Genomic DNA, 26,177 nt, shown 5'->3' with positions numbered 1-26,177 from the left:
GACTGAGGGCAAATCTAAGTCCAAGGCGAGGTGTAGTTCTCTGACCTTGGACACTTCTCTCGACCTTGAAAAGTCTCAATAGTTCTATCTATAAAATGGGAGCGATGGCCTTTGCCCTACTAATCTCTAGATTCTACTAAGGATCAAATAAAATATTGTATGAGAAAGCATTCTGAAAACAGAAGAGGTACGTGCACTATCAATTCTTTGGACATAAAAGACATTAAATAAATGCAGAACTGAGTGTTTAGATATATTTATGTAACATGTGAACAGCTTGTCTTAAAAGTGGGTACAAAAGCCATGTGAAAAAAAGATCTTGTCGTTTTGCTAATATTTATCGAGCACCTGCTACATGTTGGGCACTGACAGACCCTATTGCATTAGGAGTAGCTGGTGAAAACTTCCAAAAGGACAATGAATTTACACTGGGGTAAGTGTGACTATCCAGCCAAATCTGATCACGTCTTCTAGAACCTTTGCACCTGTGACTCTCTACGCGTCTCTGCCTTTCAGCGTGATTGATTAGATTTTTCTCAGTTTTTAAATTTGGGGGAATTTACACTCTCTTAAATTCTCTGCAGACCTTCAACTCACCCGCGGCCAGTCCCGTGTGGAGTCATTAGGTTATAATTCAGTGACAGTGACTGAGCCCCAGTTGGGGAGGTGAGACTTCTGGACATAAAAACAGCCCTGCTCCAAAGTACAGCCTTAGATTAACAGCTCAAAGAAGGAGAAACAGTCTTCAGGTAACTGAAGGAACCATTCAGTGGAGAACAGAAGTGTCAACAGTGGCGTGGGCTTTATTGATTTTTTTCATGGATGTTATTTAGTTCCTGGTGCTGGGAATATCTGTCTGTCAAAGTGTCGGTAATTCTTCAAGGACCATTGGAAAGGCTTCCTCTTCCATGAAACCTTCCTGTCTATCCCTTGTCCCCCATCACAATATTTCTTACTTATAATTCTAAAATTCTGTTTACATTACAGTTATTTCCGTGTCATTCTTTACTATATTTTAAGGTTGTCAAAGCCAGTTGCCCTCATCTTTGAGACCCTTTGGGCTTCTGGCATGTCTTGCACGAGAAACTAATCAAATGGTCATTGAATTTAATTTCCACCACTTTTTAAAAAATTGTCTGTTATAGTTACGTATATAACATTAGGATTTTTCAATATGGGTGACTTCAAAACTAAAAGCCAGCACTAACGTAGGTGCTATAACACAGTGTTATGCTGGCTGTCTTTTTCTTTTATGAAATTTTAAATATCAAATTTTATACTTTAAACGCAGTCTAACCTTATTCTGTTTTTGTCCTGGTAGTTAATTTTAAGCCTTTATTCTGTACTTTTATAACGAACGTACTCTTTAGTAAAAAGCAACAGTACTTCTGGCCTGAATGGTTCCCCCACGTTTTCGGCACTGTGACGGATACAAAGGGGACATGGGAGTAGAAGACAAAATGTAACTTAGAGTCTAAGTTGACTTAGGATTGAAACAGAGCTGGGGGGTCTGCCTTCCATCACAGCAAAGCACTGTGGAGACCCCTGCTAGGTGTGGGCAGGATATGATTTGCTCTTTCCTCTCCTCAGCAAAGAGGGAAAACTAGGGTCCAGATTGCAAACCTCGCTTCACGAATTCTAGCATTCCAGTATATTGTACTATTTCTTTTTATGGAAAAACATACCGTTATCTCATATTCTACAGATTCTGATCTGAGTCATTTATGTCTTGAGACAAATCTAGATGGCTACCCACTGCTCTAAACTCTTTAATTGAACAAAGGTGTTAATTTACCAAACATTTAGACCATATCTCTCTCCTGTTCAAAATCCTTTCAAGGGTTAAATATTGCTATTTTGATTCCCATTTCCTGAGTTACAGTGTGGTCCATCGGCTTTTCCTTTTCTTATGTAAATAGGTAGATGGGAGCTGTTTGAAAATTTAGGACGGATGGGTGGAGAAAGGGGAAAGGGGAGGAAAGTTTTCAGGCCCCATTCCCAGTCTCAAAACCTGTCTCTCTGTCACGTGCGCCTATCTCCTGGGGCCCGTCCGCAGTTCCCTGGGAATAATTCTAGAACTTGAACCAATCACTCATCTGGGGAGAGACTGGCCTCTGGGCTTTTAGGATGGAAGGGCACCTGAGGGTGAAGCCTGGAAAGTGACCACCTCTCACCTCTTCTCAGTGTGTGAACTAAACACTCCAGGACTCCCTGAGCCGTTTGCTGTAGTGCAGCCAACAGGTGGGAAGAAAATGAGACCCTGCTATTAGCGAAGCCAACGCAGATATTTCAAGCACAAGGTCAAGTGAGACGTGGTCTCATTACGACCAGGGAGTGGAGAGGATCATTTTTAGTGGGAGCTGTTTGGGGGTAAGTTGGGGTGGTGGTGGCGGTTTTAAAGTGAGTTGAGGGGGAGTGGGAAGTGAAGAAATATATAGGAAGTAAAGATGAGTCTTTAGAAATCTGGTTGTAAAGAGGAAGGGAGAGGTGAGGCTGGGGAAGGAGAGCCAGTCTAAGGAAGGTTTTGGTTTTTACTGAGAAGGGAGAATCGCGAGCATGTTTAAATCTCTTCGGATCCAGTTGGGAGAGTGAGGTGACTATTCCTGGAGACAAAAGGGATGAATAACAGAGTACAGCAAGTCACATCCTGAGCAAGGTGAGAACGGGGTGGAAGGCACCTGGGGAGCCTGCCTGTAGCAGCTGGAAAGAGGAAGGCGCCAGGCCGGGAGTTAGGAAAACAGCACAGGTGCTCGGGAGAAAAAGGACTGGGCCTTTAGTGGAAACAGAAGGAACTGAAGGCGTTTAAACACTGGGGGAGAACTGCCATTGGATTGTGAGTACACGTCCTCATTACTTTTTATCAATGTTTATGTCAATGCAGTGGAATGTAAGAATGTGTGTCTTGCCTGAATGTTCAATTTAACTTGAGTTGTCCCTTTGCCTGAATTCACACTCACGCTAGGGCTCTAAGAAGGCCCCCAGGCCGGTGTGTTTGCATTTGCTAGGCTCCTAATGGTACAGTTATCCTTGTTCCTACTATTCAAAGTACACCGTGTGTTCAAGGCAGCTCCTGTGAAGTAGGGAGAATGACTCATTAGAGTAATCATAATATAAACCGCGTCGTGACTTCCGGTCCCAAAATAAATGGTCATCATAAACAATTTGAAGCAGCGTTAAAAATGCAAGTATCAGTTTGGCAAGTATCTAATTTCTGTATTAAACCAGGTTCGGGAGATAGAGAACATGTTTCCTTTCCTAGTTTTAAATGCATTTCCTATGCCCCTGCCTTAGGGTAACGTGATACCAGCGTAGCATCTAACACGAGTGAGCCGTCTGCATTGAGTCACTGGTGAACGACACCATCAGAATACTCGGCCGTGTCTGTGCACATTGCTATTAGTGTGTTATCCCAGCTCCAATCCCAGAACTGCCCTGTTTCTTCTGAACTCGTAATTTTTTGTCTTCTCCTGTTTTTATGCACGTGGGTCCATGCGTAGAATGGAGCCTGGCTTATAAACGATGCTAGATGACTGGTGACTGAACAAATAATAATCTGGCTGCCACAGACCTGCCCCCATTCGACAATAAAGGAGGGCGGGGCTGCCTCCACCTCCCCCCTCGTCCCTCCCGGGCGAGGCCAGCAGGAGGTGCTCCCTCACACCTGCCCGTGACGTGTGATCAGTGCTGAGTTTGTATTTGATCAGTAGTATCTCCTGTCATTCATCTTTCCTTAATGTTGGTTCCCACCGGCTCTTTTCCCCTCCCCTTGTATTGCTCAGTTTCTCTTCTCTTGCCCTTTCACGTGTATTTTTGGCATTAGTCCTTTCGTATTTGCCTTTTCAAATAATTTTGGTATCAGTCCCTTCATAGTTTGCTCTCTGGCTACTTGGACATGTTTGGTAGGGCAGCCTCTTCTGCCTTAAAGACCCACAGTATCCGTGATACAGTAATCAAGTCAGCGCACTGGTGACCCAGCGTGACACTGAAACACGTGGTGTCCTTCAGAGTTTGTCACCGAGGTAGCTTCAGTGAGTGTGTGTGACTGTGTGTGTGTGTTCTACTCACAGCCCCCACCCTGACTGTCACAGAGGGAACAAACTATTTCCCCTTCTCCTTTGTGGTTTGTTGACTCCTTGTCACGTATTAGTGATAATACTTTGGGCATTGGCAGGAACTCACAACCATTACATATGTGGTTATCCAACCACTTGGGCATTTAGTCACCCGCAAAAGCAGTTCATTATGTTTTCTACTCCATGCCATGAGTGTTATTTCTTAAATATGTTTTGATTTAGCTCAGCAGGATTCATTTATTTTTGACAAAGAAAGTGACAATTATGATATGTTTTTTGGGAATCCAAAACTCAAAGTAATTCTTGTGTGTACATGCATTTTTTAGGTGGGCTCGGGGAAGTAACATCAAGCTGTAATTTGAGTTGATTTGTTTTGCCTCTCAACAAACTCCATCCTTGTGAATAACAGTAATTGCTGTCTCTGAGCGCGCCCTCCTGAGACATTTCAGGCTATCCCTGGTCCTCCATGGCCATCCATGATGTTACTCTCCTGCTCAGAAGAGGAAAGTGAGGCTTAGCGCGATGACATCACTTGCTTATGGCTATTAAACTGGTGGCCCAGTTCTAAGCAAGGAACCCGATACACAAACTCCAAAGAGGAACCTATTGGTAAGTGGGGTGAAGAGCAGGGGGAGAGTCTGTACTCAGAGGACAGACAGGAAGGTGACGCCCTGACGTGGGACTTGCACAGGTGCCTACTGGGGTCCAGGTCCCCGTCAGGAGTGCCTAAGCCCGGGGCTGAATGGAGATAAGAAGCCATGAAATCACTGCTCTCCCGGAAGATCGACTGGTTGGCACAATCAGTGAGCGGAGGCAGCAACGGGGGGCGGGTTAGGGCATTGGAGGCCGTATGTTAGGCGGCCGTTTCCCACCTGGGTCAGATCACCCGCCACCCACTCCTGTTAAAAGTTCAGGGTCCTGGAGCTACTTGGGGAATCATGAGGGGGGGGGAATGTGCCAGCTGACACTGTGCACAGTCTAATTTAGGGTAAGAGCCGAGAGACGGGCCCTGACACAAGTCATGGAGGAAAGATAGTGCAGTTTCATGATTCCAGCTCTTCAACATTTGCTGACAGTGCTTGCTTTGTTAGCACATGCACTAAAAATAACAGACAAAAAAACCGAAGAAATAAAATTACTTATAGTGTAGGGGAGTTATTTTTGGGGAAAAACTAGGAAATTTAGGAAAAGATAAACAAGATAATGAAAATAACAGAAAATTCTACAACTGAAGACGATCCCCCGTCTTTTCAGTTTTCAGATCCCAATGTATTTTGTAATTTAGGATCTATCCCCTTATTCTGCAAACCCTGCATCTATCGTAAGCAAAGTTTTAAGGTGCTGAAAATTCTCTGAAAAAATGAATGACTGCATAGTATTTTATCATTTGGATGAAAACAATCCATTTAACAATGTTTTTGTCATTAGACATTTAAGTTGCTCCCATTTTCCCTAGTAAATTTAGCATATCAAATACAGCTTTTATTATTTAAAGTTCCACTTTCTTAAGTTACCTAATCTTTTTCTTATGTCTCTTAGAAATTTCAAGCAAGTTGCACTATCGGAGGTTGTGAAAGATTGGTGTTTCAGGTGTCTTAGAGTATTTTGCATTCTGAGATGCATGTGTATGGGGGCTGGGGCTGGGGCAGGGAATGGATTTCTCTGGATACAACAGGGATTGGGTAAGGAGTTTGGCTTAGAAGTATATTATCAGAAAGAATGAATGAAAGAGTTATCTTAATGAAATTGAAACCAGGGGATTTTGCTGACGCTGCTTTTAAAACATGAATGACCCATGCTTACATGAGGAAAGAATAAAGATTATGAGGCATGGTTTCTATATGATTGTTTTGGGGATTTTTCAGTTAAAAAGTGTTATTTACTAGTACTGTAAAAGTATGCCAAAAATATGTCTTCAAATGCAGAAGAGATGGTTAGGTTTCACTGTCCCAAGTCAAAAGAAAAAGAGTTACTTTCTGTCCAATCTTTAAAACTCTGGCCACCTGCCTGGTATTTCTCTTCTATCTCACACTTGGGAAGGGTCTGCAGGCAGACCCCACTCAGGGTCTTTTCCAAAGTGCAAGCTGCCAAATTAATGTTGCCACCTCCTTTTCAAAGCAAACTAGCCATCTTCGGCCTATATATAGAAGGTCCACGAAAATTAACCTTTGCTTCTAAAAATTATTGTTTTTGTGTCATATTTCTTACAGTATAACTATCCCTGATTATAGGCCAACAAAATTCATGGAATTTATAATAAATATAAGCTATATCACCTGAATCTTTAAGCTTATAGAATTTTGACTAGATTGTGTTCACTTCCCCACAAAACTAAACCTAGGCAAATTTTTGAAAAAGACATGTGTCTTTGGATTTCTTGCATTGATGTTTTTGGGGTCCTCACATGTCCTTCCTCTTTTTTTTTTTTTCTTTTAACATGGAAAGCATTCATACCTACGCCAATGAGTTAAAATGTTACCCCTCCCAGATGTTATCACCTCAAGGCACTATTTCTCCAACTTTAGGGTGCAAAGGAGGACACCAAAGGGTTTTTTATAAAGTCTTTGTTTACTTATTTCTACCTCATTAGGTTTCAGAAAATGATTTGGGGTGGCTCCAAGGACACACGTCATGCCACAGAATGAAAACACACAAGGAAATCGGGACTAGACAGGCAGGGAAAGGAGACGACGTCAGTCAGTGCCGTCCACAGATGCCGCCTTGAGCAGCAGTGGTACTAGATGTGGGCAGCGTGTGTGAGTCCGAGCCTTGTCAGCTGCCAAAGCAAGTGTCCTGCTCTGTGGCAAGTTCACTGGATCCATAAGACAGGGAGTTTCCTGGAACCAAGGCCTGAGAACAGTCCTTCTGAGGGTCTTCGTAAAGGATGCTTTGTGATGTAGTGGACGCTGTTACCAACCACATCCTTTCAGAGCGCGCCAAGCTGTGTTTCACAGAGCTGTTTATCATTATAAAGCTAAAATGCTCCCTGGTGAAAACAGTCCTGGGATAGCTGTATGCAGAAGAGTGACATTGGACCCTAAGCTCGTAGCGTAGACAAAAGTGAACTCAAAATGAAGCGAACACCTAACGTCGGAAAACTCTTAGATGTAAGAATACATCTTCGTGACCTTGGATTTGACAACAGGCTTTTCACTATGACACCAAAAGCACAAACAACAACAACAAATAAACGGGATGTCATCAACGTTGAAATTTTTGGTGCTTCAAAGGACACCACAAAGAACGAAAAGCACCCACAGGATGGAAGGAAATATTTGAAAACATAAAGAACTTCTTTCTAGACTCTATAAAGAACTTTTACAGCTGAATAATAAACAGACAAATAACCCAGTTTAAATAATGGGCAAAGGATCTGAACAGACCTTTCTCCAAAGAAGACAGACGAATGGCCCATAAGCTCACGAAAAGACGCTCACCATCACCAGTCCTCAGGGAAACGCAAATCAGATGCCGGAGGTACCACCTCACGCTGACCAGGAGTGAATTTCCTCATCTGTGAAATAAAAAGGACTGTTTTATAGTCATTAGGAGATGGCATTTAAGGCACTTTCTAGCTGTAACATGTATAATTAACCGGTCCTAGTCATCAGATGTAGAGAGAAATCGGAATTGTGATGCTAACTGTTGTTTTGCTTCCATCAAGAAGAATGGCCTTGATACTGGAAAGAGTGGCCGAGAAGGATTTGATGCCCAGCTTGGATGCCAGATCTCCAGCCAAACGTTCAGCTGAGGACCCTGACTCTAGGCCTTGGGTTACTGCTCCTAACAAGGGAAGGGATCCCCCTGGCCGCTGGGACCCTTAAGATTTACGCGAGTTCCCTCCAGAGTAACACCAGTCGTCCCGAGTCGCTGCAGGGTTTTGCTGACGGAACAAACAGCTCGCCATCCTCTTAGCGCTCAGGCCCAGCTTCCACCTCCTACGAGGCTGCTGCTCACACACCAAGATTTCACTGAGCACCTGCTGGGTACTGGGTCCTGACACTCGCAGTGACCAGACTGCCAAGGGCTTCCCTCACAGAGTTGAGAGCAGATGGGCAAGTGTAACAGACAAATAGGCAGTTATAACCATTATCACCCTGGTCACAGCTAATAAGGAGGTAAGGAGGCTGTGTAGCTGAACGCAGTGATGGAGGATCATGGCCACGGGATGCAGAATCATGGCCTCGAGAGGTCAGGAAAAGGCCCCTTGGTGGAGGTGACATTGAAGCAGAGACCTGAAGGCAAGAGGAAGCTGGCTTTGCCAGGACCAGGCGGAGGCCAAGCCAACAGGAAGTCCCTGACATGGAGACAGTTGGGTGACGGTGCAGAGGGTCGGGGAGCGGGGCAGACAGGAGGCTGAGGAGACAGCCTGGAGCAGCTTGTCAGGGCCTTGAAGGCAGGCAGCTCAGGGTCTGGATTTCACTCTAAAGCGATCGGAAGCCATGGACGGTTCTGGGAGGACAGAGGGGGACTGGCCATGGGTGTGCGGTTACTTGGGCTGCTGTGTGAACGGATCCGGTTGGGGACAGTCCTTCAGGTTGATCATAAGGAGTGAGGCCGTGTAGCCAGCGGCACCATATTGTTAACTAACTAACCTTTCCTTGAACCTTCCTCATTTACACTCCACATCCCCTGGGACAGGGAGCGTCTTCTGGGCTCTGTGTCACCCACCTGTCGCATACCTCTCTGTGCCAGTACCAACTGTTCAGTTGCTCTAACTTTATATTACACTTTGGTGCAGGACAGAAGTAACGCACACCCCTGCCCCCCGACCTCTTTAAGAAAAGTCTCAAGTACTGTCATATCCGTGGTTTTCAAACTTCGGGGGACATTAGAGTCACCGGGGTGCTTTAGAATGTGACCAGGGAGTTGGCATTTTGAAAACTCCCCAGGTGACTACAATGTGCAGCAAAGTTTGGGAACTGCTGTCCCATGTGCCTATTTTCCCAGATAAATTTTAATACAATTTAGTCAAGTCTCACCCTGCTCCAAACTCCTTTTGTTATTCTGATTAGGATTGCATTGCATTTTGAAATTTAGCATTTATTTTAGGGAGAATCGACATTTTTACCATGCTTGTTCCTGCTGCCAGAGTACAAGACACACATCTTTACAGGACGGAGTTTTACGTGAACTTGAATCTTGGTGACGAATTACTCAGGACTTCGCCTGACTTGTCACTGATGCCTATGGAGGCTTTTCTTCTACTGTGTTGAGTAACTTGTGGTTGAATATGTGTTGGAATGCTACTGGTCTTATTTTTTTGACCTGTTTTTAACCTGCTCTGCACTTTCTCTTGCTTCCATCATGTTTACACATGTAAATGACACTTTTCCCATCTTTGCATATCCATCCACTTCTGCCTCAAAGCCCACGTTGATTAATTTAGTGAATCTAATTAAAATTAGAAAAGGGTAATTTCTAAAATAAGATTACAAAAGGAGAACTTTTGCTCCCCCGCCCCCCTTCATCCTTGTTAACCCCTCCCCCCAGTCCCCCCACCTCCACCAGGGGACTACCTCTGGCTTCCGTGAATCCTACTAGTACTTTCCCTGGACTTCTCTGGTGGTTCTTATCCAATATGGCAGAGCTAGAGCTGAGTTTCCCTATAAACAGTGTGCTTATTGAGGGTAGGGTCTTTTTTGTATTTCACAGAACTGGTCAAGTTGTCCGTCCCTCTCTTGGGTTTTAGTTGGAAGATATGAAATCAGAGCTTGTCTCTCTTTTGTTTCATCTGCTTCATTTTGGTCTGTAGACTAGCTTTTTATGAGTAAAAGAGAAGTTCACTGCTTTTAAAAAGTATTTATTCTCTGTAAAAAATTGGATCTAGTCCTACTGACTCAGTTTCCCGGTGGCGTTAAGCGAGGCTTCAGCCAGAGGATCACCGCCAGTAGTTGAGGCGGAACGGTGTCACACAGGAGGGTCACACAGGGTTGGTCAAGGCGAACAGTCTTAGGAAAGACGGATGAGGGAGAGAATCGGTTTTCAGCGAGAGCCCCTTCGGCGCTGGGTGGTCAAAGTACAAAGAAGAAAGTAAAAAGCACGCCGCTTCTGTGAACAAGACCTGGGGTTTTACTAATTTCAGGCACGTGCTCGTTGAGAGTCTTGGAGGAAACCTTCCACTTTAAGGAACAGTGATTGTCATCCTCTTAAATCTCAGCTTTGTCTCTGCTTCCACTTATGCTCCCAGACACAAGCTCTTTGTGGGGATGAGTGATCACAGCTCAGTCACTTGCGGACATGTTTGTCCTTCCTTCTGGACACCGGCAAATGGAACTCTTGTGTTTTCACGCAGGGACCCTCTCCTCTGAACCTGGTTTAATGTCCTGAGCTATAAAAAGGAGTCATTAGCATTAAGTCTGTTTTCAGGATTACCTGAACCGCTGCGGACAAGATTTGATAAACTCAGAATCAGAGCTCACGGTCAGTCACGTCGGGGAGTACTCGCGAGGCGAGGCAGAAATTGGGACTGTCGCAAATAACTGGGACGTAGTCACTGGGCCTCCCTGTCACCTCCCCGAGTACACGCCTCACGAGTGCCAAGCACGTGCTCTACTCTTTACAACATCACGAGCACTGTCATTGGGGCACAGGATCCATCACTCTTCCATGGGATTCCACGAGAAGGCAGTGTGGTCTCAGAGAAAGAAAATGAGCTTGGACCTGGGCTCGGATCCCTGTTACCTATTAACCTGTGACCTTGGGCAAGTTTGTGGGCTTCTCTGAGACCTTTTTCTTATCTGCAAAAGGGTTATCTGGGGAATAAGTTGATGAAATATATAAAGTGTCCAGCAGACACCACCAAATTGTCTGGACCCTCGTCTGTCTGCCTCAGGTCTTGTGAGATACCGAGAGGATCACTTCATAAAACCAGACAAACTAAACCCACACAAGATAAAAAGAAATCTAAAAAAGGATTTAAAATTCTGGCTTCCCAATTCCTGAATGCTTCACTCCAGGGACTGTGGTCACTTACAGAATGACCTGGTCACATGGGGATTGGGGTTCCAGTGTTCCACTGGGAGCTCCCGGACTGGACACTCTGTTTCTTTGGGGTGACCGTGGCCACGTTCCCTAGAATCAAGTTTGCCACTCATCTGACTTTGCAATGTTGATTCCATTTTTGTCATATATATGTGAATGCCGTTCAGAACCCAATTCAAATTCTTGTCAAAATCACATTCTGCATTCCTTCAAACTCAAATAGAGAACTTTCTGGATTATCATTTTTGGTAGAAACTCAAGTTCTCTGTAGATTTGCTCATGTTGCATTTCTCAGCAAGAAAAGTTGTAAAAGATCAGGTTTTTTGTTTCAAAATCAGTTTGTTTCCTTGGAAATACATTCAAGTTCATTATTGGTGGATTTTTCTCTAAAATTTGCAAAGCTGTTAAAGTGAGGCTGACATTATGTACAAGGTAGACAGAACTCTGAAAAGAAAACAACTTAAATTTAATGATAATGCAAATGCCTTTCTAATGTGTCTTATGCGGAAACAGCAGGTTGTGGAACAGAAAATAAAGAATGGGCTCCCCCTCTCTCTTCAAAAGAATGTACGTATATATTTAGGTATGAAAAAAAGATGAGAAAGGGATGTGCCAAGCTGATACCAGTGGTCACCTCACGTTGTAAAATTACAAATGACTTTTGAAAGTAATTTTCTCACTTGTCATTCAGGTTTCAGTAGGAAAGTAGTCTAAAATAAGTATATGTCACTTTAACAGATGATAAAAAAGCTCCAAAAGCTATTTTAACTTTTAAAATCTGACTTTTAAAATGATAAGCTGGGATGGAGAATTGTATTGTGGGTTTTTTTAATATATAAAGAGTGCTTACAAATCAATAAGATCTCAAGTGCCTTTGTGGAAATATTTATGAGGACCTGAACAAACAGTTCACAAAAGAAGAAATTTCAATGCCAACACAAGGAGGGGTAAAAAGACAGAGCTCATTCTTAAAAAGAAATTCAAATGAAGGAAAACAACATATCAGATTTCCATCAATTGTTCCATGCGGGTGCAGAGGAGTAAGGTACTCAGAGGGGCTACCATGTATTATTTACTTAGATTCAGGCACTGCATGAAGCCTTGAAGCCTAAGTGACGTGTGGGTGGTGGATATGGAGCCATTCCTGCCCGTTTGACTCGAAATCCCAGACTCTTAACTACCTACTAGTTGGTCGAAGAATATGAACATTAAGTCTGAAAAATACTGTCAAATTGCTTCCCAGGAATTTACATCAAAACAAACCCTCTCACCAGCTGGTTGGAGCTTCTCTTCTAGGAGTTAACCTCTCATCCAAGGAAATAACCAGAATGTGAACAAGGATAAATACAAAAGTGAAAAGTGGAAATTAGAGAAATAGTGAAATAAATGTTGTTAATCCTAACTTGCTGTTTGTAAAAATTGCTCTTTTGAGGGGTTTATAATGACTTAGCAAACTGCTCATGACGTGGTATTTTAAGCCAGTAAAACAGCCATTTGGTGACGCCCCCGATCCGAGGCACAGAGCTGTCAGGTAACTATTTTTGTGGCCCACTCATGAATATACATAAGAAACAACTTTTTAAAAAGATGCCCCCAAATTATTAATTAATATCATTAGCATCCATGAGGTGAGAGTAATACTGTTAAAAGAAAAAACAATTCAGAGAACAAAACGGAGTTTTTGAAAATTAAAACACTATCGCATGACAAATAAAAACTCAATAAAAGGGAAGAAGATAAAATTGAGGAAATGCCCCGGAAAGCAGAATAAAAAGAGATGAAATGTAAGAAAAAGAAGTAAATCAGATATTCTATCCAGGACAGCCAACATTCAAATAGTAGCGTGTTCCAAAGGGGTCTGGGGCAGAGAAATTAGGGGAAGGGGAGGAAATCATCAAAGAAACAAATTAAGAAAATTTCCCAGACATGAAAGTTAAGAATGTTCAGACTGAAAGGACCCCAGACTCCCAGCTCAATGAATGAACCTTCACCCACACCAACAACATCAAACGCCAGGAATGATGAGAGAAGTCCGCATCCAGAGAGACAAGAAGGTCTCATGGAAGGACCACGTATGAGAGTGGCAAATAACTCAGCAGCAGCCCAGGAGCTAGAAGAAACCTGAGGAATGCCTTCCAAATTCTGAGGGAAAATCATTTCCAAACTAAAATTCAGTGCGATACATTGTGTGTGAGGCAAAGTGAGAGGGCTTTCAGTTATGTGACGACGAACCTTTGCTGCCCCTTCACCCTCTCTCGGGAAGCTACTGAAGGGTGTACCTCACCAAAAAGAAGGAGTAAACCCCCGGGAAGGAAATCCAAGGGTCCATGAGGTAAAGTGGGTGGAAGAGAGCCAAGTTCACACTTTCCATGGGGAAAGCCCATAGAATGAACACTGAAAGCCAGGAAGTAGCAATATCAGCATATGATTTTGACATATTGAGTTAAGTACGAAAACAATTATTTCCCTCTGGGGAATGGGAAATTGGAGGTTAATGTTTATTATTACAGGTCTTGGAGAACCATGTGCATGGGTAACTCTGATAGCCACACAAATTACATTTAAAAATTAATGTAGATGATGTCATTCCTCATTGAAGGCACTTCTCTAGGGAGCCGTGTGATGCAGTCGAACGTCTTGCTCTCTGGTGGTCTAACGTTGTACAGGAGTAGTGCTCAGGGAACCGAGGAGTAGCTGCCATACACCCTAGATACCAGCTCACAGTATCAGGTGTCTCGCGAGCCTGTGGTGGTGCTGGATTGGGTCAGTGGGGGCTTGAAACCCTGTCAAGTGCCCAAAGTGTCGGTGTTGTGTGTTGTTTATGGAAGGGCTTCCCATGAGTTTAGAAGCCAGATACAGCAGCCACACCAACAACCTCTGTACACGCTTGCACACTTGTCCATGCACATATGCTTCCAAATATTTTTAGAGCTATCTAGAAGCCCGGAATCTTGCTGCAGTAACACGGAAGACGTTGATTTGGCCTGAAGAACTCTGACCTGAAGACTGCGGCCATGGACCACTCAGGACGTCAATCATAGAGACAGTCCCAAGTGTGTGGGTCCCCGCCTGCTGACCAGAGTCATTTTCCAGCTCTTCTAATGTCCAAGTCGTTCTACTGACGGCGACACTCTTAATGTCCATACATTTGATGCTAAGTTGCCGCGTCCTACTCTACTAAGAAATGGGATTAGCTGCTTCTGAAGTCAGCATCCAGGGAGAGAACACTCCAGGCCATCGGCAGAGAGGCTGAGGCTTATTCAGTTCATAGAATAACCGTTCTTTCATTCAACTATAAATTAAAATAACGAGGAGTCTACAACGAAGCCTGATTTTATACTCGGTAGGAGCGAAGGTGCTGTCCCCTGCTTTAAGCAGTAATATTATACGACAGGTTTGAAGAAGAATGGCTAATGGTTCAAGATTTAGGGACAACTTAGTTACTGTTTATGGAGTCGAGAACTGAAAGTCTGGTTGTGTTGCGAAGATCCATGTTGTTCTGAGCTTCTTGTGGTGAAATAAAACAGGACGTAAGCTAAAGTGGACCCATGGCTCTCGAAAGCTGCTTAAGCTTCTCATAAGATTGTAGGTTGAATCCAAAAATGTGTTGAGTAAAAAAATGTTCAAGATATTTGGCAGAAACAGCAGAGTTACTCAGTTTCACCTTTTAAAGAAGGGTGAGATGAGATTTTTAAATCCATCTAAGGAATTTGTACTTACACACTATCTTCTGTAAGAAATTCACCAATTAATTTTTGGTCTCCCATACGAAGTGGACAAAGACGATAACTGTGAGTATAAAAGAAAGAGAAGCACATGAATGGGCCAATTCATCTCTGGCAGAACAAATGCCCAACTGGCAACCACACAATCCAGGCTCTGCTACTTTATTTTCTAACATTGGACAAGTCACTTATTTCCTTCGGTTTTCAAATGGGATGGTACTGAAGTCAAAATGAGATCATGCTCCATAAATGTAACTTACAAAGTATAAAGTACCAGACAAGTGTTTACGGATGAACAAATTAAACGTCAGGAACTGGAAAAGGGAACTCGCCCGGGTCTGCCCTCTAGGAGTTCTGGCTCTTACAAAAAACTATGATGAGGGTTAGGCTTTGGGGGGATTTCCAAACATCTGGGCCTTGTGCCATCTTATTGTTGATTTTTAAAATTTTATACTGATTGTTTATTTCAAAAAGATTTGGGGGGTGGTATATATATAATTCAGCAAATTTTACCCCAATTGGTATATATATATATCACAGGCGCTGCTAGGTTGCAGTCTACAGACTAGAGTTCTGAAAGTTGGCTCTCCAGGCAATATGAGCGTGCAGCCATAGCTGCTCACAGGAAGCTCTCAACAGGACGTGTCCAATCACACAGGCCTTGATGAAGTTCAACCCGGAAGGTGCGTCAGGCCAGCTTGACAAGGGAGCTACAGGGAACTAAGCTCGCAAGTCCAAATGCTATGTGCTCCAAAAACTATAGTGGGCTTTGGCAAAAGACACAACTCAACAGGCCAAGATTCTTAGGCTTTTTTTTCTTTTTTTTTTCTTCAAACTTTCCAACAGACATCACTCAGTGAACTTGCTTGCCTAGAACAATTTATCCAAATTCCACAAAAGAGGCGACGGCAGCCTCTTTGGTTCATAACGACAACTTGTCTCCTCTGGGTTCTGTCACCAGGCAGCAAAGTAGCATAATATCCCTGTTTCCCTTGGACAGTCTGCTCTATGTAATTATCTTCTAGACACGACAGGAAGTGCAGAACTTGTTAGCTCTGATCTTCTGGAAAGTTCTAGGAAACTCAACAGGTTGTTCATTTCTGCTAAATATTAAGATATTCTTTCAAAATGCTTTCCTAGAAATGTATAGAGTTTTTAAATGAAAAACAAAGTGGAGGTATAGATTTATACTGATACAGTTCATAAATAATTAACAGAGTAGCTACTTTGGATATTTCAGATTTATTAGGTTTTTTTATTTATGGAGCTCTTTTTACATTATCGGGGGCGGGGGCAGTTCTGATGATAAAAGAAGCAGAAACCCATTGGAGAAACAAGAGAGAAAGACTGAAAATGCAGGAAAAAGATGTTTCCTTAAATTTTACCTCATGGTACCACATTTACACTTTTTAGTGTGTGACTGTCCATTTTATCTAAGTGCATTTTTATATAGTGATTATATTGCGATACATTGGTCATTTAACAGTTTAGGAGACTTATTTCCCCATGCTACGAAAAATCTTTTAAGATCTATTTTTTCGAAAATATTTCTGATAATAAAACAAAAATTTGAAAAATATATAGTAATATAAGAAAAATAAAGATTATCTATAATCCTACAAGTCCAGGGCACTCATCAGGAATATTTGGGAATATTTCCTTTCTTTCTCTTAAATGCATTTTCTTTCACGTCACTGAAATAATACTTTTTGTAGGCTGTTGTTCTTCCTCATGTATCTTAAGCAGTTTCCCACAGGATGAAAAATCTTTCCGTAAAAACTATTTTTAATGTCTGCATAATGTTCCATCACATCAGTCTGTCGTGATCGGCGTAACCAGTCCTTTTCCTATGAGTTTAATTCTTAGTCTCTTGGGTGCAAGACCTGGTCTCAATGGTCACTATGATTTTCTCTCCTCTTTTAAGACTCAGAATCCCAGTTCCCCAGGGCTCCTTTAATATCTAACTGTGCATTTTCCTCACACCATAGCCCACATTTATAAGCCTTTCTTCATTTCCTATGTACACACGTATTTGTTTTGCTCACCCACTAAGCTGTGAGTCCTGAGGCCAGTGACCATGTCTGGAGTAAACACGAACTGGGGAGCTGACATTCCTCAGGTGACGATTTCTGTTCCTCCTCCCTCCTCTGGCTCTGGCTGAGTGGTCTGAATGGAAGTGGTCCTCTTCTTTTGTGATCTGGCCTTTCTGATCACAGGATTGGTTAAGGGACAGGCTTGGAAACCAGTCTGAGCCAATCACAACAGTCCGTTCCTTAGACTGCAGTGATTGGTCCACGGAGGGATAGTGTGACCCAAATGGGGCCAGAATCCTATCTCAAGGGGTGAGAGAGTAAAGCCAGTTTTCCCCTGGATATAGGAGCTGGAACAATGGGAGCCTGGACCTGTTGGGTGCTACATCTCCCACCACAAAAAAACGATCTGGGAGAATGGTTGAGAAGCAGACAGAGACTTCTTTGTTCACTCCTCTTCTTGCCATTCCTAGATTTAATTATTCAACTATTTATTCAATTCTGATAGCTATGCCAGTCTCCTTTCAATAAATCTCCCCTTTTTTTATTTCATCTGGTTTAAGCTGGGTTTCTGTCATTTGCAACCAAAGGAGCCTGGTTCATATACTATTTAAACTAAAATTTGAAATCCTTATAGTATACGCGTAGATCTGTAAAATGGTAACCCCAATACATGGTATGCCGGCTGTCATATCGGGCCAATTGTCTTAACTTAAAAAAAGCTGTAGAAGAAAATTTGTGTTGCCAGAACTCTTTACATTCTGTCCTGAAATTCTTCCTTATTTATTGGCCTCCCACAGCCTTTTGGTTATAACCCCAAGTTAATGCAATATAGAATTTATTTCGTCTTCAAATAAGGCTAACTTGAACCTCCCTAAAGTTGTAGGCACTTATTTGCTGACTATCCCTTAAAAAGTGATTTATTTCCCATAACAGGTATTGCTGAATGCTTATTTTGAGCCAGGTGTTGGGTTAACAATTTAGCTCCTTTGCTCCCAACAAACCTCGGAGGTAACTACTATTATTATCTCTGTTTCCAACGAGGAAACGGAAGCACAGATAGATTAATTTGCTCTAGGCCACAGGCTAGCGCTGGTGGAGCTGGAATTGATTCTTAAATGTGGTCATGCATCGGACCCTGGAGGGCGTGTCAAAAGGCAGGTCCCTGGGACCTGCTGACTCAGAAGCAGACCTAGAGGAGGTAAGGCCTCTTTAGACGTCTCACACTTACCAGAAGATTCTGACCTCCCATCGGCAGGCAGCCTTTACTGATCTTAAATTCATCGAGAAGACACGTTCTCTCTCACCTTGACTTTTGTCCTAGAATGAGATGCTACCACAGGTGGAGCTGACATTTAAATGACACTGACCTTGCTTCAATAAATACTACCAAATACATCCCCCTCCAGGCACTATCTAGAGACCTGGGTCTCCCCACCCAGCTTATTGCAGAGGAAGCCTGGAAACATACTTGGGAAGCACTTGACCAAAGCACGCTTGCTGTTCAGTCCTCCTGTGTTCCTTACTCACCCTTCACACAAGAGAAACACACCACAAACCCCTTGCTCGGCCTTTGGAGTGTGGTTCTCTGTGGAAGTGCTTTCAGACTCTCTCCACCGCCTCCCAATTGGGGCTCTGCTCACTGCCGTCTGGATGTGGCCCCCACCACGCTGCTACAGCACTGCAGTGAGGGGCCCCCGGAGATGATACGAGTTAGAGGTGTCCTCCACAGCCAGTCCAGCTCCGGTCAGATCCTGCCTCTGCCTCCTCGTGGCTCTGGGACCTTGCTGAGCCGTCTGTGCTTGTCATGGCTCCTGTCTGGACAATGGCACAGTGACAGGACCTTTCCTCCTGTAGTGATTGTGAGGCACGAACAAGGTGACACTGGTCAGCTGACTGGAACAGCGCACAGCGCACGCATCCAAGAGCGCTCGCTCCTCACCAGAATGCGAGCTCCATCGAGGGCAGGGTCAGCGTTTTGCTCATGGCGGTGTCCTCGGGGCCTGCCGTAGGTACTCGGAGGTGACTGGAATGAATGAATGGCATGTTCAGGTCATTTCTTATCGGACCTGACTGACAGTCGATGGAACTCATGCAGCAATTATGTGATGCCAGGCGCCGTTCTACGCACTAATTTATTTAACTCCCACGACTCCCGGACACAGGCACGATTCCTGTGTGCATTTTATATGTGATGAACATGAGGAGCAGAAACACCTGGGGATTCGCCCCAGCTCACACAGCTGGTAAGCAGCAGAGCTAGGCCTGGGAGCCAGGCCGTCCGCCTTCAGGGTCGACGTTTGGCATGAGTCATTCCTTTCTCCTTGAAACCCTCTTCTGCTGGCATCCATGAAAACTCCCTCTTTCAACCTCTCTGACTCCTCTTTCATCGGGGCTTTTCTTTCTGCTCATCTCTGAATCAGAGCTGACATTTCCCAGAATGCTGTCCAGGCCGTTGCCTCTATTTACTCTGCACGCGTCCTAGTTCACGGCGTGGACTTCCACCCGCCCCGGCGATGCCTGCGTCCGGTCTCTGTCCCAGAGAGCACGCGAAGGCCCAGGCACCTGAGTCCACTGCTCACTGGGCCACACTCCCGTCTCACATATGCAACTCTGAATGGATTCTTTTCCCAACACACGTGCCCTCTTTCCGCTTAATGCTCTATCTGAGAAAAGGGTACCGCCATGCAGCTCTCACTGAAGCCAGGAATCTAAGAATCACATGTAACTCGGCCCTCGCGCTTTCCCGCCACGTCCACTTAGCCTCCCGGGCCACGTGCCTGTACCTCCTACACGTCTCTGAGTCCTCATGGCCGCCTCCCTTAGTTCGGTCTCTTACCCTGACAATAACTTCCTACCTGGTTGCCCAGCTGCTAGTCTCTGTTGCTTCAATCCATCTCCCTCATCACTACTAGAGTTACTGCAAAAAATCTCATGACATCACTTTCCTGATTAAAATCCTTCAACTGTCCCCCTTTCCCAGAGAAGACGTGGGGAACTCCTTGGCATGACACGCAAGGCCTTTCATGGTCCGGCCCTATTGCCCCTCTGGTTTCATTCATCAGCTTCCCTCCCTTCTCCCACCTGGAAACCACCGGCTGGAGCAATTCCAAACTCCTGGCAGGTCCCCTGGAGAGCTGTGCGGTCTCACAACACTGTGCTTTTTCAGAGTCTCTGAAATGCCAGGAGTCTCCTGGTCACTCTTCCTCCCCTTTCAAGAGTCAGATCTTCAGAAAAGGAACGCGAAACACAAAAGAGGCAGTCACTTCATAATCCATTTTAGCTCCCCTTCCGCCATCCACCCTCTTTCCCTGGCAAAACTGATCATTTGTTCTATTGTGTAAACTGATGTTTCTTTTGGTCTACTAATCAAAATTCATATACATTTATTTAAAAAGTATTAACTCATTTAACAGTAACTTCACCTTGAACAAACCTATTTGCATCTTTTTTGTTTGAATGTATTGTTGTCTTTACATTAAAGTAATAGGAATGGAGAAAACCCCCCTAGAATCTTATCCCCAAATCAAATGAATATTTCATCTGTCCATCTGATACTTAGATCCTACCCGTGTGCGGGTTCTGTTTCCTGTATCCATGGTAACATGCCCCATGGACTTGCATACCCCACGGCCTCTGTCGGTAATGCCCTGACGTTTTGCTAGTTTGCCTCTGTCGCACTTGTTTCTGATTCCCCTCCTCTCCCTCTCCACCTTCCCACTCGGGAACCAGTGACGACAGTTGGGTGTGCGTGTTTCCACAGCTTTCTCCCGCCTGATCAGTTATATTTGGGAAGGGGGGTGGGAAGAAAGGGCTGCGTTATTTGTTTTACAAAATGAGAACATACATCCCACGCATCTTCTTCTCTTGCTTTTCTCATTTAACAGCGCGTGGAAATCTCTCCAGGCTAACAAACCGCTCTGACTCCCTCTTCCAGCTGCCTAGGACCCGAAGAGATGGAGCTCCACAATTTACCCCGCCGTCCCTGTCAGAGGGCACTCGGGGGGCTTCAGGTTCTTTGCCACTACACGTGGGCAGCAGCAGCCACCTCAAATACACACCCCCGGGCACAGCAGTACAGTACTTCTGTTTCGGTGGGATTTAGGCCCCCAAACGGGACTTGTGCACAGCAGGTCGGTGGGAGCATGGTTTAAAAATAAATATATGCACACAGCAGAGTGCCATACATTCTGAGAAGTTCAGGAAATGATGATAATGAGAAGGGTATTTGACTATGCGGTTACCTAGCAGCCTGTGGTGGGAAAGGTATGTTTCCCAGCAACTAGCAAGGGTTCACCATTGAAGGAGGATTTGTAAGGAAAAGCACAAAAGCCAGAACCTGGCACGTCACTGCTGAGAGCATTTTCCCTCCTGTACTTGCGAGGCCTCCCCAGACGGCAAGAGGACCAGGATTACTGGGGGCTGAGGTCCTGATCTAATGAGCTCGTCGAGCTGCAACACGCTTCCAACCAGCTCGGCTTGGCAAGGTCTGTCTCCCCAAGTGTGTTACCTCGCAGCCGATGACTTACGAGTTAGGAAGCTGTCTATTTAGGCAGTGTGTTAATAGAATCGAAGATTCTATTAGGAGTCGGACTACTGAGCCTTGGCTGGCTGACCTGTCAGCTTCACAGCACTTGGAGCAAGCCTCAAAAGCCCCCTTTATAAAGTAAAGCCACCAATAAGCACGCTGCCCCCTCCGCAGTACTGCAGGGAGGAACAAAGGTAAATGAGAGTGCTCTGAGAGAGCTGCCATGTACCAGCACTGTTGGTATTATTCTGACTCTCGAGTAGACAGTGTCCTGGGTACGGTGGCCCTTCCCTGTCCTCTGCCTCTCCAGGAAAGAACATGCCACCCCTGAAAAGACTGACTTTGTAGCAGCCACGCAGTGCTAGGAAAGAACAGAATGATCAATATAAAAGTAACAGACTAGATGTCAGCTGTTGAAACTGCTGGCAGTGAGTGTTCAGTGGACTTCCGGAACAGGGAAAACATTGACAAAGCTGCCTCGGTTTTTAATGGTTCATAGATAAACGAGAAGGAAAGCAAAGAGCATGATTTTCCCCCTTACGTTTCTATTTTTAACTCCTGCGCAGTATCCGATGTAATATCCTGGTGATCCTTTGCTGGGCCTGACTCCTGCTCATAAAGTACACACATGCGACAGGAATCCAGCCACACTGGGATGCTTCCTGCCCACCGTGACTGGTATTTGGACCGTGACTAAATCCTGCAGAATTGGTAGCTCTATAAATGAATACACCCTACGGACGATGCATGAATACGTCTATGGTGGCCCAGCAGAAACGACAGCAGACAGGAGGGGCCGTGCATTTCACGAGTGGGGCGTGCTTTCACTCTCGGGTAGGACAGAATGTTGGGCAAACAAGTTCCAGAAATCTCAGTGCCAGTTGCAATTTGGCAGTTGGTTCCTTCTGGCTGTTCTTTGAGGTATTCTCTCGGCAGAAATTTAAAAGGGGCTCCTAGTTGCGGCTTCCGATTTTTAGGTTTTGCTGTTTCTGTTTTGGTCCTTCCCTTTGGGGAACGGAGACAATGGGGTGTTTACTCAGCAGTGAGGGGTTACGAAGTTCTGTACAGTTCAGTCCAAATCATCACACTGTCAGTAGCTGGTAAAACCAGTGGGGAAAAGAGTTGTCATGTGTGAAGCATGCAATTCAGTGAATTATTATGAACGTTTTACCTTTCCGCTGGTTGTGGTGGCATCAGGGGGACAGCACAAGAGAAAGGCGGGCAGAGACTCCTGGGGGTGGTTTCCAGTCGCAGACTTTCTCAGGGTCTTTACATGGCATCACTTTGGGGCTTGCCATTTGTGCTTGCAACTGTGCACCTGTGAAGAAAAAGGAGCAAGAACAAACCGTTGAGATTGGAGCTGGCTTTATTTAAAACTATGTTTCAAACAGTCTAAATCCTTTTTTCCAAAGGAAGATGTTAGTTGTCGGTCATTCTACATTAGTGTAAAGGGTTAAATGTATTAAAATGTAAAACGTAGAGCAAGTAACAGAAGTGCAGGAAATAAAAATATTAAGACATGCCCTATATTCTCACTTTACCAAGACATGGGGGGAAGTGTGACTTTTAAAGAACTCTCATTTCTTTTAGAGAAAATCGAATGTACAAAGCAGATAAATTCCAGGAGTGGTTCCACACATCACAGAAAGGCACTTTGATTTACAAAGCATCATACAGGTTCCATGCAAACCGTTGTTTCTGAACATCGAGAAAGCACAGTGCATATTGTTCAATATACAGGAAAGTGTATTTCATCAGGGACTCATCTAGTGCACAAAATAAAATCCTCCTATCTCATAAACAGAATTAAAATTTGAGTGACCTCTTAATTTTACACCGATGTACCACAATATGAAATAGACTTAGCAATTACTATGGGAAGGAGGACTGCTGATTAGTGTATAGTTTTTTTCGTAAGTCAGAGAAGAAATATTTTTTTCCTGAGTTATTTAGGACAGGGGCAAACAAGTCACCTATGAAATGAGACCCATCGAAGCACCTTGAATTCACTGCACACTTTGTAGATTTTGACGAAGGCCACTTGAAAGATGGAATGGAGTGTTGCTATTGAGCTCTGGGACATCATATATATACAGTGACAAAACTGTCACTATACTTGAATTTTCAAAAGGTTATGACCCAAATGGAAGTATTCGATTGTTTGAAAACTCTGTTAATCTTTCTTATTAATCCAATGCATGTAGTGCAATAGTTTTAGTTTCTGAAATTATGTAGACAGCAGTATTGAAAACTAATAAGAATAATTAGAGCAAATGTACCGTACTAATATAAAATGTTGACAATACGGGATACATGCGAACGCTCAGTACTGTCTTCGCAAGTGTTCTGTCAACCTAAAATTGTTCTTAAAAAAAAAAAGAGCTCTTTTGAAAAAGAAACTAACAAGAACAAATCTTGGTTCTGTTTATGCAATCTCCTTGTTCCAGGATTGTTTCCATTATCTGTGAGATGTAAGGAGTCAGGGGTAAACAAATATAAAAATATTCCTGTGATAACGTTCCTTTTGAAAGGGTCACATTCACTATTTGAACCATTTCCAGATTTTAGTCCAGACCCTATTTAATATCTGGTTTATTAGGATAGTATAATGTACATTTTTCTTTCCTCTGTAAGGAAGAAACACATGGAAAATTTCTTGCTCCCAATTATCTCAAATAAGTTTAAGCCATACCAGTTTTATCTACTTTAAAAAGTTAAGACTTTAGATTTCAGAATGAGATTTAATTTATATTTTACAATTAATTACTTTCTAAAGCTAAGAACTAATGCATAGCAGATTTTTGGAGCTTTTATTATATATAGGATACAATAAAAATGGATGCAGTTTTACAACAGCTGATAATGTGAAAATTTACCTTAACTTGAACTGGCATTTTAAGTATTATTTTAGAACTATTTATACTTATTACTCTAAGTTTATCCTTTTAGCTGTTTTGTACTTTAATGTTTTTAAAGAATTTTACCCCTTTGAAGACTGTAACAAACATATTCTACTTGCTGCAGCCTAAAACAGTGCTTAGAAATTCCAATGCTTAGTGCTTTCTATTAGTTTGATGACATTTTTCTGAGTTTTTTTTTATGACCCAGCTATCTTTCAGAGACTAGCATGCTGGTTTTTCTAATTAACATTCTATGTACCTGGGATGGTACTTTTATTTTCTATTTCTAAAGAATTGAATAGCACCGGCACTCTAAGTGATGTGCGAGTATGTTATCTTATAAATGCTCAAGGTGCCGCTTCTAATGTTGAAAAATAGAAAAATAAATTGACCTTGATGAAGTGTGTCTTCTTTTGTCTGTTCCCAGGAAAGTTTATTTCAGGTATTTCTACTGCTGAAATGATTAGCGTTAACAGCTTTTTCCCTCCGTTTTATTTTACAGGGTCTCTTCATCTTCCTGATATATGGGGTGTACAACACAGAGGTAAGTCCGCTTGGAGTATCTCAAGGCTGACAGAGTGAATGAGAGAAATGACAGGTTTCTTATCTTGATAACTGAGGAACAAACTTGGCTTTTCATATGAGTGTCCTACTGCCCTTCATGCTTGGATAAGCTTATATGCATCCCAGCTTACCATTCAACGCTGACACCCGAGTAAGCGGACAGCCTCATTTCTCATAGGCATTGGCTAATATTTTACTACTGCCTTAAGTTTATGAATTTTCAGTCTTTCTTTTAACACTTAACTGTACTTGACAGTATTAAAGTTGCGGTTTTAGGGGCAGAATACTTGCATGTAGCTGCATGGCATTTAAAAATGCTACTGTTTCTTATCTCAAAATGCTCATGAAATATTGTCTTTCTAAGTTTTCAAGCAGGCTTTAGGGAGGCCCATGAGGATTTGTTAATAATCTTTACGGTTTCAAAGGTGCAATTTCTCAGAGAAGTCATTTATTGTTGAATTATGAGAAGTTATTTAGCTAGAAATGTTGAGAAAATGGACTTGTAATTTCAATAAGAAAAAACATGCTATGTAAATAAAATATTGTCATAGTTCTAGTTCTTTTATGAAAAAACGTCTGTGATATATACTGTTTGTTAGGAAAAGTTGCTGGTTTAGATTTTTACATGCTTACTAAGAAAATGAGTGCCTTGTGTACATTACGCACTGACCAAATACTTGATTTTTGTTGATCTAACTTTGATTTCGAGATGTCACCTGGTCACGTTCCCAATTTTGCATGTGATTCTCAGGATTCTGTACTGGGGAGGCCAGAGGGGAGCCTGGCGGAGCTCTTAGGAGGGACAGGCAGTCAATTTTTCGGGAGTCACATAAGGTGCCAGGTAGCAGTGTGACGTGGCCAACAGACTCATCAGCCAGCCTAGGAAGGTGTGGTGGGCATTTAAACAACACCTACTGATGAAGGCGCTTGTGGGCGTGTTTTACAGGCTGCCTGCCACACCTGGATGACAGCCTTCCTTTTCCAGTAGCCTTCAGGTACGTTGGCAGCAACACAGCTGCTGCTGCTGCTTCTTTTTTCTTATTCCTTGCAACGGTACTTCTATTGCGGTTTCCAAATAGGCTCCTCCTGCAAAAGCAAAGCATGTGGGCCCATTATGGAAGTGTCCCCGCACGAAGAGAGACAACAGAAACAATGTGTTTTCCTAAAGGCTGAGCCTTTGAAGTTGAATGTGTCTAGGTGGAATCAAAAGTGCCCCAAGGGAGGCACTTTGTGGGTCTGGATTTTGAGTCACGACCTGGACAGCAAGTTGTCAAGTGGAGGGAGCCGCGACATGCAGGCCTCAGTTTCCCCCAGTCCTGCAGCCTCCTCCTGCAGCCCCCTCCCGCAGAACTTCCCGCCCCCGGGGTCCACCT

At 43.5% G+C, this 26,177-nt stretch overlaps 1 long non-coding RNA gene across 2 annotated transcripts; it reads right to left on the bottom strand.

Moving 5' to 3' along the window:
• Positions 1–7,388: 7,388 nt before the first annotated feature.
• LOC141567942 (uncharacterized) lies at positions 7,389–26,147 on the bottom strand. Of its 2 annotated transcripts, none has more exons than XR_012490972.1 (3): positions 25,720–26,147; positions 22,512–22,658; positions 7,389–7,587 (listed from the first exon to the last, which is right to left on the bottom strand). It is a non-coding gene; the product is annotated as an uncharacterized LOC141567942 (long non-coding RNA). The 2 variants fall into 2 exon arrangements; XR_012490971.1 differs by lacking the exon at positions 7,389–7,587 and adding an exon at positions 19,903–20,039.
• Positions 26,148–26,177: the final 30 nt, after the last annotated feature.

The sequence above is a fragment of the Rhinolophus sinicus genome, linkage group LG12, assembly GCF_036562045.2.
Source record: "Rhinolophus sinicus isolate RSC01 linkage group LG12, ASM3656204v1, whole genome shotgun sequence".
Taxonomy (NCBI): Eukaryota; Metazoa; Chordata; class Mammalia; order Chiroptera; family Rhinolophidae; genus Rhinolophus; species Rhinolophus sinicus.
Note: the sequence above shows the minus strand (reverse complement) of the source record. Positions and strands in the feature narration are given on the sequence as shown.